This window comes from Parasteatoda tepidariorum, chromosome 8, assembly GCF_043381705.1.
Source record: "Parasteatoda tepidariorum isolate YZ-2023 chromosome 8, CAS_Ptep_4.0, whole genome shotgun sequence".
NCBI classification, from domain to species: Eukaryota; Metazoa; Arthropoda; class Arachnida; order Araneae; family Theridiidae; genus Parasteatoda; species Parasteatoda tepidariorum.
This window is the reverse complement of record NC_092211.1, coordinates 75,717,387-75,732,230: the sequence shown is the minus strand read 5'-3', so window position 1 is coordinate 75,732,230 and position 14,844 is coordinate 75,717,387.

The following is a 14,844-nucleotide window of genomic DNA, read 5'->3' as shown; positions in this document are numbered from 1 at the left end:
TGAAATAGAGAGGCACCAAGAAGAAAAATAATAGATGTGAATATTGTTCTTGATTCACCTTAAATTGTTCAATTACGAAAATCACCCGAAATTCAAGTGTAAAATTACGTTATAAACGCGTATTTATGTACTTTTCGTCAATTGACATTCTTCAACAGAATGCGTGTGAATTTTTTTTTTTAAATTTTTTTATTTTTTATTTGACATTTGGTAGTAGATTTACGAAGGGTTTATTTCTATTTAGTGATAAGCTGATTTTTGATGCTCTTATCTACCACGAAAAAAAAAAAATAGTGGAAATATGTTCTATTTTTTAATCAGTTCTTGGCGAAGAAAAAAAAAAGTTTAAAAAAAAAGAAATAATGGGAAAATTTATAACTTAGGTTTATTTTAATGATATAGCTTTTTTTTAAAAATTTAGGGTGTTATCTTCAAGAAAAACTATTCACTCTAAACTGTCCCAACAATCTAGGCAAAGAATAGGCGGAATTTTTCAAAAATTTGCTGGAAGTTTTCGAAAAAAATATTTTGAGACAGTTTTTTTAATATTTTTTTAAATTTTTACTATGCGTTAATTATGTGTATGATTTATACTATTTAATTTTATTTTTACCAACGCTCTATTTATATTTTTCATTCAATTTATTGGCCAATTTAAAATGGTACTGAAAATATAAAGTTAAATGATTTCTTTTTTTGTTTAAGCTGAATTAATTATTTTTTTTAACTCTATAGAACTCTTTACAGCAGATTAAAAAAACAATTTATGATACTATTTTTGGTAGAAAATATTAAGTTGTATGATTTCTTTCTTGTTTAAGTTGAATTGCTTAAAAAAAAAAAGAAGAAAAACTATAGAACTCTTTACAGCAGATTTTAAAAAACAATTTAGGACATTATTTTAGATAGAAAATATAAAGTTGGATGATTTCTTTTTTGTTTAAGCTGAATTCCCTAAGTTGGATGATTTCTTTCTTGTTTAAGCTGAATTGCTTTAGTAAAAAATAAAAAATAAATAAATAAAACCTCTATAGAATCTTTACAGCAGATTTAAAAAACAATTTAGGATACTATTTTAGACAGAAAATATGAAATTGAATGATTAATTTTTTGTTTAAGCTAAGTTCCTTTTTTTAATTCTATCGAACGCTTTACAGCAGATTTCAAAAAACAATTTCTGTCACTATTTCAGATCAAAGGGAATATTATTTAACCTTATTTCGCTTCTGTTTTAGAGCTTTAAAAAGATAAAATATGGTAGCACAAAATTCCAATAATTGACATTAATATTTATAAACTAAAATCTACTCGTTATAATTTTTTCTACAGAAAATCATTCGTTGATAAAAGACATGACTATTAACTAAAAAAGATGTTTAAACAATCTTTATTTAAACAATATACGACAACTTTTCATCTCTATGAATTAGTTTATTAGATATTATGCATATTAATTTTGACAGAAAAATGTATATACAGATTGTTGTCTATATAAAAGCATTTATTACTTTAAAATGCAATAAAATTATGTTCTAGCATTAATACCTATTATAAAAATGGAATTCATTTAAAAATGTTCATTATCATTATTTTTATAATGTATTATTGCTATTGAGTTTATTATTATTTTTATTGTGATTGTGTAATAATACGATTTTGAACTGCTATGTTTTTTTTTTTCGCCATGGGAATAAATAACTAATAAATCACGCATTTCATCATCAGATGGTTAGTTTTTTCCTCCTACTCTCCTCAGCAAAAGAGAAGAAAAAAAAATTCGTTTTTGCATCTTGTCATGTTTTTTCTTTTCTTTTCTTTTTTCCTCTACCAAATCACCAACTAAAGAGGCCTTGATGACTTCGTGGTGAAGTGTTCAAGAGCTCTGCATTGAGGCGAAAAACTTGTGATGGAAGAAAAAAAAAGTAATAAAAAAAAACATTAAAAAAAATCGTGCTTTTTTTATCCCTGTTTTCTTTCTCTGTTTAGTTTTTTGATTCTCATCCTATTCTAGGATTATTCTTAAACTGGAATGGGTAGCGTCAAAGTGATTTTTGATGGATTGGTCAAAAACATTATTTTCTGTTCATATTTTGTTGAATTATTCGTTATTTTTTGTAGCAGATATTAAACGAAATTTTGTTTTAAGAAAATTAAGGAAGAAAATGAAATGAAGATTATTTTTGCGCCCTATTTTCACCCATTTTATAAATTGTCTCTGTTTAGTTTTTTGATTCTCATCCTATTCTGAGATTATTCTTATACTGGAATGGGTAGCGTCAAAGTGATTTTTGATAGATTGGTCAAAAACGCCCTATGTTTATATTTTGTTGGATTATTCGTTATTTTTTGTGGCAGATATTAAACGAAATTTTGTTTTTAGAAAATTAAGGAAGAAAATGAAATGAAGATTATTTTCACGCCCTATTTTCACCCATTTTATAAATTGTCTCTGTTTAGTTTTTTGATTCTCATCCTATTCTAGGATTATTCTTAAACTGGAATGGGTAGAGTCAAAGTGATTTTTGATTGATTGGTCAAAAACGCCCTATGTTTATATTTTGTTGGATTATTCGTTATTTTTTGTAGCAGATATTAAACGAAATTTGCTTTTAGAAAATCAAGGAAGAAATTGAAATGAGGATTATTTTTACGCCCTATTTTCACCCATTTTATAAATTGTTTCTGTTTAGTTTTTTGATTCTCATCCTATTCTAGGATTATTCTTAAACTGTAATGGGTAGCGTCAAAGTGATTTTTGATAGATTGGTCAAAAACGCACTCTGTTTATATTTTGTTGGATTATTCGTAATTTTTTGTAGCAGATATTAATCGAAATTTGTTTTTAGAAAATTAAGGAAGAAAATGAATGAAGATTATTTTTACGCCCTATTTTCACCCATTTTATAAATTTTTTTGAAAATATCGTGAAATAAAAATGATTTGTAATCCTTTAATTCTTTCTCATTTGAATTGCTTTTGAAGTGAAAATAATAGGATTTTCACAGATATTTTAACATTTTGGATTAAATAAATACCAAATAAAATCAGCTGGAGAAGCAAACTTTAAAATTATTTTATTTTTATCGCGTGTAAAATAAAATAAAAATTGACAATTTCAAATGTTAATTGTTTACTTTTTTCCACAACACTATAACTCAAAAATACTTTTTTCACATTACTATAACCTAAAATTCTGCCCCTTACTCAGTTAATGGGAAATAGTTCGTTGTTGTAACAAAATTAAAAGAAAAATTATTGCTGCAATAAAAGGAAATTTGATTTTCATTCAATTTTTCTTAAAATGCATTATTATCATTTCTCGATATAACATAAAAACATGATGGTCTAACAAAGCTTTCCATTATTGTCGGTGTATTCGTATTGACCGGAAAATTACGTGGTTGGGTCCAGTTTTCTTACATTTATTTCCATATTATTTAAGTTGTCATCAGCATAAAATTAATAAAAGTAATAAAGGTGTTGTTTTCATATAAATATTTTTGTATCCCTAACTTAAAGGCATTTAAATTAGGGATAAAAATTTAAATGCCTTTACTATGTACTGCTATTATTATGTTTTTGATTATTTTCTAGATTAAGAGTTTAAAACTAAGAGAATTTTTATTATTATCATTGTTATTATTAAACGTTAAATTTTAAGAAAAAGTTATTAAAATCGGTGTCTAATCATATTAACTGTTTTACAATTGTTATTTTTGTGAGCAAGTTTAAATTAATATACTATTATAAATTACAGTTATAGAGATTCGTTAAATGATTTAGAACATAACGAACATCCTAATGTGATGAAAACGAAAATTTTATTGATATATCCGTTCGTTTAGTAAACGAAAATATTAAATGACGATTGTCAACTCACCAAATTTGTTATAATAATATACTTTTAAATTTAATTGTTATTTAAAAAAAAAAATGGTTACTTAGAAATATTATTTATGTTTACTAATGGACCTCAATAGAACAAGGGGATAATAATTATAATTATAATAATGAAATTTAAGAAAACATTTACAAGAGGGTAGTAAGTTTTAGATTAGTTACCTAATTAAAATTTTATTACTGAATAACACTTATCTTATAATTTGTTTTGTTTTAAATTTCCTTACAAAATAATGAGGCATTTTCGTTGTATTTGTTATTCCAGAAAAATTTCCGTTATTCTGCGACAATTTTGGTAGCAAAAAATAAATAAATAAAAGACAACTGTAGCATCGGAATAAAAATAATAAATAAAAGATAAAATGAATTTTTGCCGAAAGTTATCACAAAAATGTCAAGTTCTTCACAAGTTATCAAACTACAATTTTATTTTGGAGTAGCAACACTTTCCATATTAGGTTATTTTATTTTGATTTTAATTAAACTTAATGAAATATTTTCGGTATGTTTGTTTTCCAGATCAAATAAATCCCCGTTATTTTTACATAAACTATGACAGCTAGACAGGAAGAAAAAAAAAATTTTAAATTCCGTTATGTGCAGAGAGTAAAAAAAAGTGTGAAAGCAACATTGATGTAAAAGTGAATACCTGCGCTTCCCACTTACTTGATCGAACAAAAACGAGTAGCAAAAATCTAACAAATTTATTCAGAAGAATGTGAAAAGATAAAAGTTTTTATGATAGCGCATCACACCTCCCACATGAATAATGGCCCATAGAAAACGTGTGAGAACGGTAGTTCTCAAGCCTTCCTTTCTTCAACCTGTAAGAGAGAAAAAAGTACTCATTTCCCATAACAGAAACCGGAAGCCCACATCCGATAGAAAATCCCTCAAAAAAGAAGTCGCATAGAAAAATATTGTCTTCCCACCCCGCGAACATCTACCTCATTCAAAGCGATTTCGTTTTCTGAGAGAGATTCAAAAATTGAAAGTGGCGAGAGACCTTTTCTCTTGCTTGGCGTTTCCGCAGACATGTTTTGCTGTCGCTAAGAGCGCCACACAATTCCCACGCTCTTTATTGGCAAGATTTAGAGAATCGTTTGGAATTTTAGAACAAAATATTTACGTGTCATTTATAAAATGATTTTTAAGAACTTTTTTTAGCTCATTTTTAAGTAGTTTATTATTAGCAGTACCACCATTTAATACCACACAATTTCCACGCTCTTTATTGGCAAGATTTAGAGAATCGTTTGGAATTTTAGAACAAAATATTTGCGTGTCATTTATAAAATGATTTTTAAGAACTTTTTTAGCATATTTTTAAGTAGTTTATTATTAGCAGTACCACCATTTCGTACTGTAAACTAAATTAAGAGATTGGCGTAGTACAGTGTGCAAAACAAAAACGGGCCACCCTGAATAACTTTTAATCTAATGACCGGATCTTTTTGTTTTAGGACTCAGTTTTAATGGTTCGAGGGGGTGATTTCAAATTGGCTAATTAATTAATACAGACGATATTTTAAGCTACGAAATCAGACCCTAAAACGTACTTTCCCTGAATGAAATACCTTTTTTTGATGGATCCGGATTTCAAACCCCCAAAATATAGGAAGTAACGCCAAACTGGAAAATATGGGCCCGATAGTTTTGGTCTGCTGAGCGGTTCAAATTTACCTCTTAATATTAATTATACTTTTTGGCGTATTTCGCAATATCTCGAGAACTTTTTACGCGAAACGAAAAATTTCGGCACCCAATTATAAAATGTGTTTATCCCAAAGTGCAATCTATGCAAAAAATAACTTTTAGGTAATATTTATAATTTTTTTATTATTTTATTTAACTTAAGTCGAAAAATTTTAAATAGTAAAGTATACATTTTCTTAACATTATTTTAAAGAATTTAATTTTGCAAAATACAAATTTGGAGTGAAATCTGTTAAATGGTTTTTGAAAAATCGAATTTTTAAAATACAACTTTTTAAAATTAGTAACAGCATAGTTCTGGTGCTTTAATTAGTGAGAAATAATTTTAAAAAATATTTTAGTTTTACAAGTGCTATTTCTCACAATTATAATATTACGAAATAAAGACTTTATATTTTGTTCTGCTTAACGTAAACTATCTATATAATGATATGCTACAATAAAAAAATTTAAGGACAAAAAAAGTTTGTAGTTTTTTTGTGAATGAACTATCATTTTCTCTCATTTTGTGCTCTATAGGACCACTTTTTCTGCTCATTAACTATTAATGCAGAGAAAAGTGATATTGACCTAAAATTTTGCATTCGAAATAGTCAATATTATACTGTTAATACTATTATTATTTGCATAGTTAAAGATTTTTCTTAAACTACACTTTCTACAAATGAACTATTATTGCATGGAAAAAATGATAAGATAGTCATATATTAAAATTTGCTTTTGAAAAAACTTAATTTTCGTAGTAATTAATCGAATTTATACTGCATTTTACCACTTCCGGTTTCTGTTAAACTACTTTTTACGCTAAATAATTTCGGTTATTCACATCTTAAACAGCTTTGTTTTTAAAGCCACTTATTATCCATAATAGATTCTTATCCCAGTTCCGAATACTGTAAGACTACTTTTCCTTTCAATGCACCATCCTTGCTGGGGAATTTCCAGAGAAAAGTAATTCATACTTTAAATGTGCTTTCTGAGTAACTTGATTTTCAAATTGCAAATTCTGTAAAACTATTTTCTCTTCTAATGAACTATAATTGCAGGGAAAAGTAATTTACACTTTTAATGGGCTTTCAGAACAGTTTGATTTTAAAAGCAGTTGTATTATTTTATTTCTTTTCAAGCTGCAGATTCTGTAAGACTACGTTCTCTTCCAAAAAACAACCAATAAAAGTAATTTACGTTAAACGTGCCTTCGGAGCAGCTTGATTTTCAAAGCAAAAAGCACTATGAATCTCTTCTTACGCTTCAGATTCTGTTTTTTTTTTTTTTTTTTTTTTTTTTTTTTTTTTTTTTTTTTTTTTTAAAATTAGCTCTGTTTGTTGTAATTCTCTTTTCAAAATTTACTTAGAGTTTTTACACTTGCTTTGCATTTTTCAATTTATGTTATTTTTAGCTTGCACAGGAAAGAAAAACTTGTTACGAAGAAGTATTTTTAGACTAAAAAAATGGTATCATGTGATTTCTCCGTAAATTGCAAATGGCTGTTAGACAGAAAAAAACAGTTTTTAAGTCTGGACATAGCTCAAAATGTGTGTTTACAAAAACGGACAAGAGCTCATAATGCGTGATAATGAAAATGGACAAAGCTGTTTGCGAAAAAGGACAGAGCTGTTTACGAACATGGAGATATAATCAGAGAGATCATGACTGAGCTGTTCTTATCATGACATTTAAAAGAAGTTTTTAAAACTTTTTTTCTGAGTATTTTTACTTTTGTTAAAGAATAAACTAGCAAACATAAATAAATTTGCAATGACGCGTTACTTATTTGCATAAATTATTTGGAATAACTATTAAATTAGACTTTTTTTTTTTTTTTTTTTGAAGATTTTAAAAGTCAGCAGTTGTTTTTACAATGCTGCCACGGGTGTTAAAATTTTTTTATAGTGGTTGTAAATTAACGCTGTAGGAATGTAGAATTTTTAAGCTCACTCTATAGTTTAGACTTCGAAATCGAAAGACATCGCCTAAAAAGTTATAAATGTTACTATACTTAGCAAGCCCGAGACAAGTTCAGGACTTTGCTCCGTAATGATTATGCTTAGTGTTTAAATTAGAAAGGAAAAGTAAGCACACAATTCCCCGTTTAGTTGTTAAATTTTAGGTTGAAAAGTGAAAAGGTGCATTTTTTGGTGAGTCCATTTTCGTAAACACATATACCGAGCTTTATCCATTTTCATAAACACGCATTTCTAGTTCTATCCATTTTATCATTTTCATAAATACTCATTTCGAGTTCAATCCACTTTCGTAAATATTCATTTCGAGCTCTATCTATTTTCGTAAACACGCATTTCAAACTCAATCCATTTTCGTAAACACGCCTTTCGAGCTCGATTTATTTTTGTAAACACGCATTTTGAGCCTTATCCATTTTCGTAAACATGTATTTTGAGCTATGTCCAAATTTAAAAATTCTCAGACGACATGATTTTGCTTGATCTACTGCTTTGCTCATTATCTGAATAAATGTAAATGTTTAAATATTTATTTAAAAAATGGGAGTATTCAAATTTCCCGAACTTCCCCAAAACATAGATTTTGAAGGTATAAATCATAGGTTTCTTACTTGGGACCCATTACCCCCTAATATACATTGAAGACTTCAAGGGACATTCTGGAGGATGTTAAAATTATTACGGAAGAAAATGTTTAAATATCAAGTACACTTTAAAAGTATTAATTATAATTTGTTTTGTTACATAATTAACTATGCATATAATACATGTTATTGAAGCAGTTACTCATTAGAAAATTCACATAGAAAAAGATTACTAACCAATTCTATTGTGAAAGTAGCACTGTTCTACAAAAAAAAATTATTGCATCTTCAGAAAATTTGATGTGACGAATTTTGTTTTTGTAATTTTTTTTCCTTTTTTAAAATTTAAACAATTTTTTTAAACTTTTTAACAAAAAATTTTAATTTTTTTAAAAAAAAAATTTATCATGAGTATAATGTCAGAATAATTTGAGATTTTTAAAATAATTTGCTTAAAGGTTTTTTTACACTTTAGTTAGAAGTTCGCAGCAAATAATTCTTTTTTACGTAAGAGCTACTTTTATAAAAAAAAATTTCAAACATAAAATCATTACTTAGTAAACATTTTCAATAAATTAACAATGTTATTAAATGTGTATAAAATTGAGAATAAAGAATGTATAAATAGTTTTTTTTTTAATTACGTAATAAATACTTGTAAACATTAATGGGGTGCTGAAAAAAAGTTTGTTTTGGTAAATGTTGAACTAAAAATGGTCGGGAACCTATCCTGAGTGTATAATTCATATTGTATTTCTTCACTCTATCCGAGCACTTTTGCATTTAAAATATTACCCGAATAAAATAAAAAAAATAAAAATATATACTGAAATTCGAAACAACTTTCTATATCGTAAAAGCTAGAAAAAAACTCATTCACACTTTCGGCTACTGGGTGTGCTATAATGATGATTATGATCTACCCTTTAAATATGCTTCTTTACTAAATTCTTCACAAAATATTTTTTTTTCTAGTAACCTTTTTTTATCTTCACATATCATCCACGCCAAAGCAATCATTGAAACGGTAAGTTCTCAGATTTCTAGTAACCCATGACACAGATACTGTTTGGCGATAGAGTTACAGAATTCGGCGAAAACTGGGAAGGAAAATAGTTTTTTTCGCCGCCAAAGAAATAAAAAAAGACGGGAGAATCGTGGGAAAGACGATAAGGTCGCTATCTTGAGAAGAGGTGCTGACCATAAGATAGCCTTATCTCATGTCGGTCTTTTAGATGTCTATCAATCCTAAAAATGGGACTTAAAAAATTCCGTTTAAAATGTCACTTGCACAAAAAGGGCTTATGTGAAATGGTATATGAATGATAGCTGAAAAGAAAAAACTACTTTAAAGTGTTGAAAATTAAATATTAAATGTGCTTAAACATCTAAGCTATACATTTTATAAAGTTGTTTCATTTATTTATTTATTTCAGAGTATGTTTTCATGCTTAATTAAATAAGCTATTAAAATATATCTCGTTATTATTTGTTCTTCTTCACATTTTAAAAGAAAGAACAAGCATTTCTGATAATCGTATGTTACTGATCACTAGAGCCCGGATTTTGATGACCTAAAAAATCTCAATTAATGCCCTTAAAAAGTGCAANTTACTGATCACCTTATATTCGAATAACTTCAGTGTATTATCCATTGTTTAACGATTTAACGCAAAAATATTTAATTAAGCATAATTTTCACACTTTTTTTCATTATTTTTTATTAATTTATGCCAAAAATCTAAACTGAAAACACTTTATTAATAATTAATTAAGCTGAATTTTTGAAGTTGTTTCATTTCTTTCTTTCTTTATTTATTTTAGAGTATGTTTTTATGACTTTATTATATAATCTATTAAAATATATCTTTTAATTTTTATTTCATTTCTTAAAAGAGAAATCAACAAGTATTTAAGATAATATTATTTTACTCCTTGGCTCATAACTATTTAACCTCAATGTATCATTTATTGTTTTACCCTTTGACTCAGAATATTCATTAAACATAATTTTCATACTTTTTTCATTATTTTGTATTAATTCAGGCCAAAATGAGTGAATATTGTATTTAAGTATTTTAATAATTTATGGTTTTGAAATACAGCATGAAACTTTATTAGCGTAAAAGCTAAAACCTTCCAAATAATAATTTTTCAAATTTGCAGTTATTTATATCTAAAAGAAACAATTAGTTCTCATTGAATAATTTTCACAAAATTTCAATAATAAATACAAATTTACAAAATTTAATAATTAATTTAATTTTTAATTTACAAAATTTATTTTTAATTAATTTTTAATTTTTTACAATTAATTTTAATTTACAAAATATATTTTTAATTAATTTTTAATTTTTCACAGTTAATTTTAATTTACAGAATAAATTATTAGCAATAAATTTTTGAATAATATAAATGAAAAGAAGAATTTTTCAAACTACTTTTCCCGGATTTTATATTTCAGTACAAATATAATTCCAATGATTATTGGAAAATCTGTTAGATTTAGCAGATTTTTTTTTAGTAATTATTAGTCTGTTTCCTTATAATTAAAAATAACAAAATATATTTTTGCTTGCAATTAGAGGACCAGAAAGAAAATATATAAATAGGACACCAGTGTCCCATCTTCGTCAAAGGGTTAGTATCTATTTTATTTAATATTCTTCACTTTTTATAAATTTTAATTAACAAGCGATCAAATTTTGTAATCTGTAAAACTTTAATCACTTTCCGACTAAGTAGAGCATTTAAACCTCTACTGGAGGTGGTAACGACCTAAATTCCAATCATTTCCTGACCTCTGCAAGAAGAATTTATTATTATTTTACCGTCAGCTTGTCAATCAAAATTAAGATTTTTCAACCAGCTAATGTGCTCAAATTCTAATGTGAGTTCAATGCTGGAAGACCATACAAATTTAATGGTTTTCTGACCACAACAAACAGAATTCATTGCCATATCATGGTACTTATTAAATTAAAATTTTAAGAACTAACATTCTGAAACATTTTTTAAACGAGCATGTAATTTTGACGGGGCATCACTTTTATCACCATCGAAATTTATCCTACCTCCACACCTTTTGAAAATTATGCCTCCCACATTTTTCGTTTTTTAAGTCTGGCAAAAATGAAATAAATTATTTTAACTTTTTAAGTTCGTGTGTAGTTTAAATTTTTTAAAATTCTGTTATTTTTATTTAATATAATAGCGATTCTACCAACCTTATCTCTAACAACCATTTCCTAGCAATATCCTAGCAGTATCTAGAGATATCCTAGTTCTTGCGTAGTTTAAATTTTTTTAAATTTTATTATTTTTATTTAATATAATAGCGATTCTACCAACCTTATCTCTAACAACTATTTCCTAGCAATATCCTAGCAGTATCTAGAGATATCCAAGCAATATTTTAAAATTATAAATATATCGGTTTATTTTAAAAATTTTATTTAAATAAAGTAAATTATTTTAACTTTTTAAGTTCTTGTTTAGTTAAAAAATTTTCTAAATTTTATTATTTTTATTTAATATAATAGCGATTCTACCAACCTTATCTCTAACAACTATATCCTCGCAGTATCTAGAGATATCCTAACAATATTTCTTTTTACACGAACTCTTGCGTGAAACTCGTCTAGTCACGATCTATCGAAATTCAGTCACGATCGAAAAATAGTGAACTTAATTTTAAATTTAGAAAAACAAATAGTAATTCCATGGACATTTACGAAAACAAAAATATTTATGAAAATCATTGTTGTAAAGCGAGGAATAAAAAGGTGTTTTAGTACTTAACTGATAGAGTTTGTTTTTGCCATCGCTTTTTTTTCTTTTTTACTTTGCACATGCATTTACATATCACATATAATTCAAAAAATTAATTCTTTTTAGTAGCTTATAAATTGTTTTTTTGATTTTAGAAAGAACTTAATAAATAGATAAACTTAATAAATTTAAAAAAAAAAAAAACATTTATACAGGCGATTCTCACCGTCAAATTGCTGTAACTGCTACAGAAATCTTACATCGTACTATAAAATGATGGATAATTAATACCATTATTGTTGTTAGTTTTTTTGAGTGATTTTCCACCGGTTTTAAAAATTATATTTAAATTATATGTAATGTATGAATTGTATTAAATTGTATTAAGTAATGTAATTTATTCAAATAATGTATTAATTTAACTACAATAATATGTATATAAAAATGTATGTTGAGTTTCAAAATGTCAGTTTTCTTGCTTGTCACTAAGTATATTTTTAATAATTACTTGCCTTAACACTGCAGGAATATTTTTCTTCCTCTAACTTTTTATTTCTAAACTGTGAAAGGGACTTCTGGAGTATGTGAACAAAGAGTAATTTTCAAAATATTATGCAAAAATAAGTTTTTCAGTCAATAATTTGCATGTCTCCCGAAAATATGCCTTTTCCTGCCCATTAATTCTTATTTCTCTATAACCTACATGAATGACGAAAGAGCGTTAAATATTTTTGTGTAAATGAATGATAAAAGTACTACTTTTTACAAGGTACAAATAAGGGTTACTAAATAAACATTTTTTTAAAAGAAAAATAAAGTATTTTTAAGATTTTAAATTCAATTTTCTTTTCCAGAGTGTCGTAATTTCTGAGAATAACCTACATATTAAAAGAAGATATTTTCCTCAATTTAGCATGAAGAATAAAATTAGATATAAAAAGGTTATAGATAGGTTAGGGTATAGTGCAAGAACCAATAAGGGTTACATTGCTTAGCAAGTTCTAAAATCATAAAGTTAGGAAACGTATTTTTATTAAAAACTGTTAAAAATAGCAGTTAGGTGGAGAAGGGAGATGACAGCTCTATATTGTAATGGTTTGAATTCCAAAAAGGATATATTAGGTAAGAGAAGCGATGGGCGATAAATAAAAAAAACTAATATTTTACCTTATATATTTTAATTTTTACTTATATACAATAATTATAATAATATTATCTATAATAATTATAATAATATTATATATAATTGTAATATTTATATATAATAATTTTTTACTTATATATAATAATTATAATAATATTATATATAATTGTAATAATTATATATATTAATTTTTAACTTATATATAATAATATTTTAACTTATTAAATTAGCGCTTGAAAACTTAGAGCTTGAATTAACTTAGAGCTTGAAAATTTGTACCGTTGCTTAGAACCATTGAGGTAGCATCAACTCTTATAACCATGGATATTTAAAGTTAGAAAGCGAAAATTTGATTATTATATCAAAAAACATTTAGAATTAAACGGTGTTTCTTTTTTTTTACATTTTTTTTCATGGCGAAACAATTACATGTGACAATTACAGAACATGGAACAATTCATGCCGAAAGAAAGATTAAAAGAAAAGAAAAATTACGAATGGGGATCAATATAAAGCATCAAATAAACTCTTGAAAAGTATGAAATGTAATATATTTACGTACGTAAAAGAGTGAAAAGTGTTAAATTTAGTAAAATGCTAAGTTTTAAAGTGCTAAATTTTAAAATATTAAAGTGCTAAATTTACATTAAGTATGAAAAATTTCAATTGAAAATATTAAAGGCTTACTACAAAAAAACTTAAGATGCGATGGAAAAATAACAAAAAACATGTTTATTTCTTTAACACGTTGAATACCATGGGGGTCACCGGTGACCGGCGTTGAGTTTATTCGTAGCGCCACAAGGGTCACCGGTGAGAGGCGAAGCCACGATTATTAGAAACACATAATTCTAGTAAATTTTTTATGCTTTTAATTTTTTTATTACGGTAATAATATATTACCGTTACTAAAATGGCTTGAAGAAATTAATGCAATACATACTGAGAAAATCATTTTGGTAAAATTAGCGTGGTATTCAACGTGTTAATATTTTAAGAAATTTTAGTGTGAACAAGCTTTTTTCTTTTTCATGCAAAAAATACATTTTCAACTTTTGTAACAGATAGCCATTCGTCTTATGTAAATTAGTGTGAATACAGAACGATTCTCATTTATTCTAAGGCTTTGAGGCATAATTACCTAGAAAGTGGCACTGGCTATGATTTTTGTTTTTGTTTCACTGCCTTTATCTTTATCATTTCGCAATTCTTCGGTTTCTGCACCCAGTTTTTCTATCTACATCGCACAACAAGTTTCACCATTTTCATCAGCTGATGTATAATCATCAAAAGTGATGCTTTAGGTGTTTTACCCAAACCACCATACAGTTTAAGTTCTCAAAGGCGCCGGCAGGGGGGTGCACTTGCACCCCCTTGGCTTTTTTTAAAACAATTAAAGAGATGCAGAACAACAATTTTATTACAAAATTTTTTTATTAAAATATTTTTATTCAAAAACAAATAATTAAGTAATTATTGATACATAACAATTAAAAAATTGTTTAATCAAACAAGAATTTTTATCTAAACTGTCGAAAAAAGATTTTTTTCTGGGAAGATAGCTAAACTATATTTTTAAATTTCATTTAGTAAAATATAAATAATATTATATTTTCTATTAGTTATTTAGTTTAACAAAGGTATATAACACAAACTGACTTCTCACAACTGTAAAACTTCATCAACACAATAAATACCAATGTTAAGCGTGCGCAAACACGTTAGTATACGAAACTACTGTTTGTAGTTATTTGTGTTTCAAAGT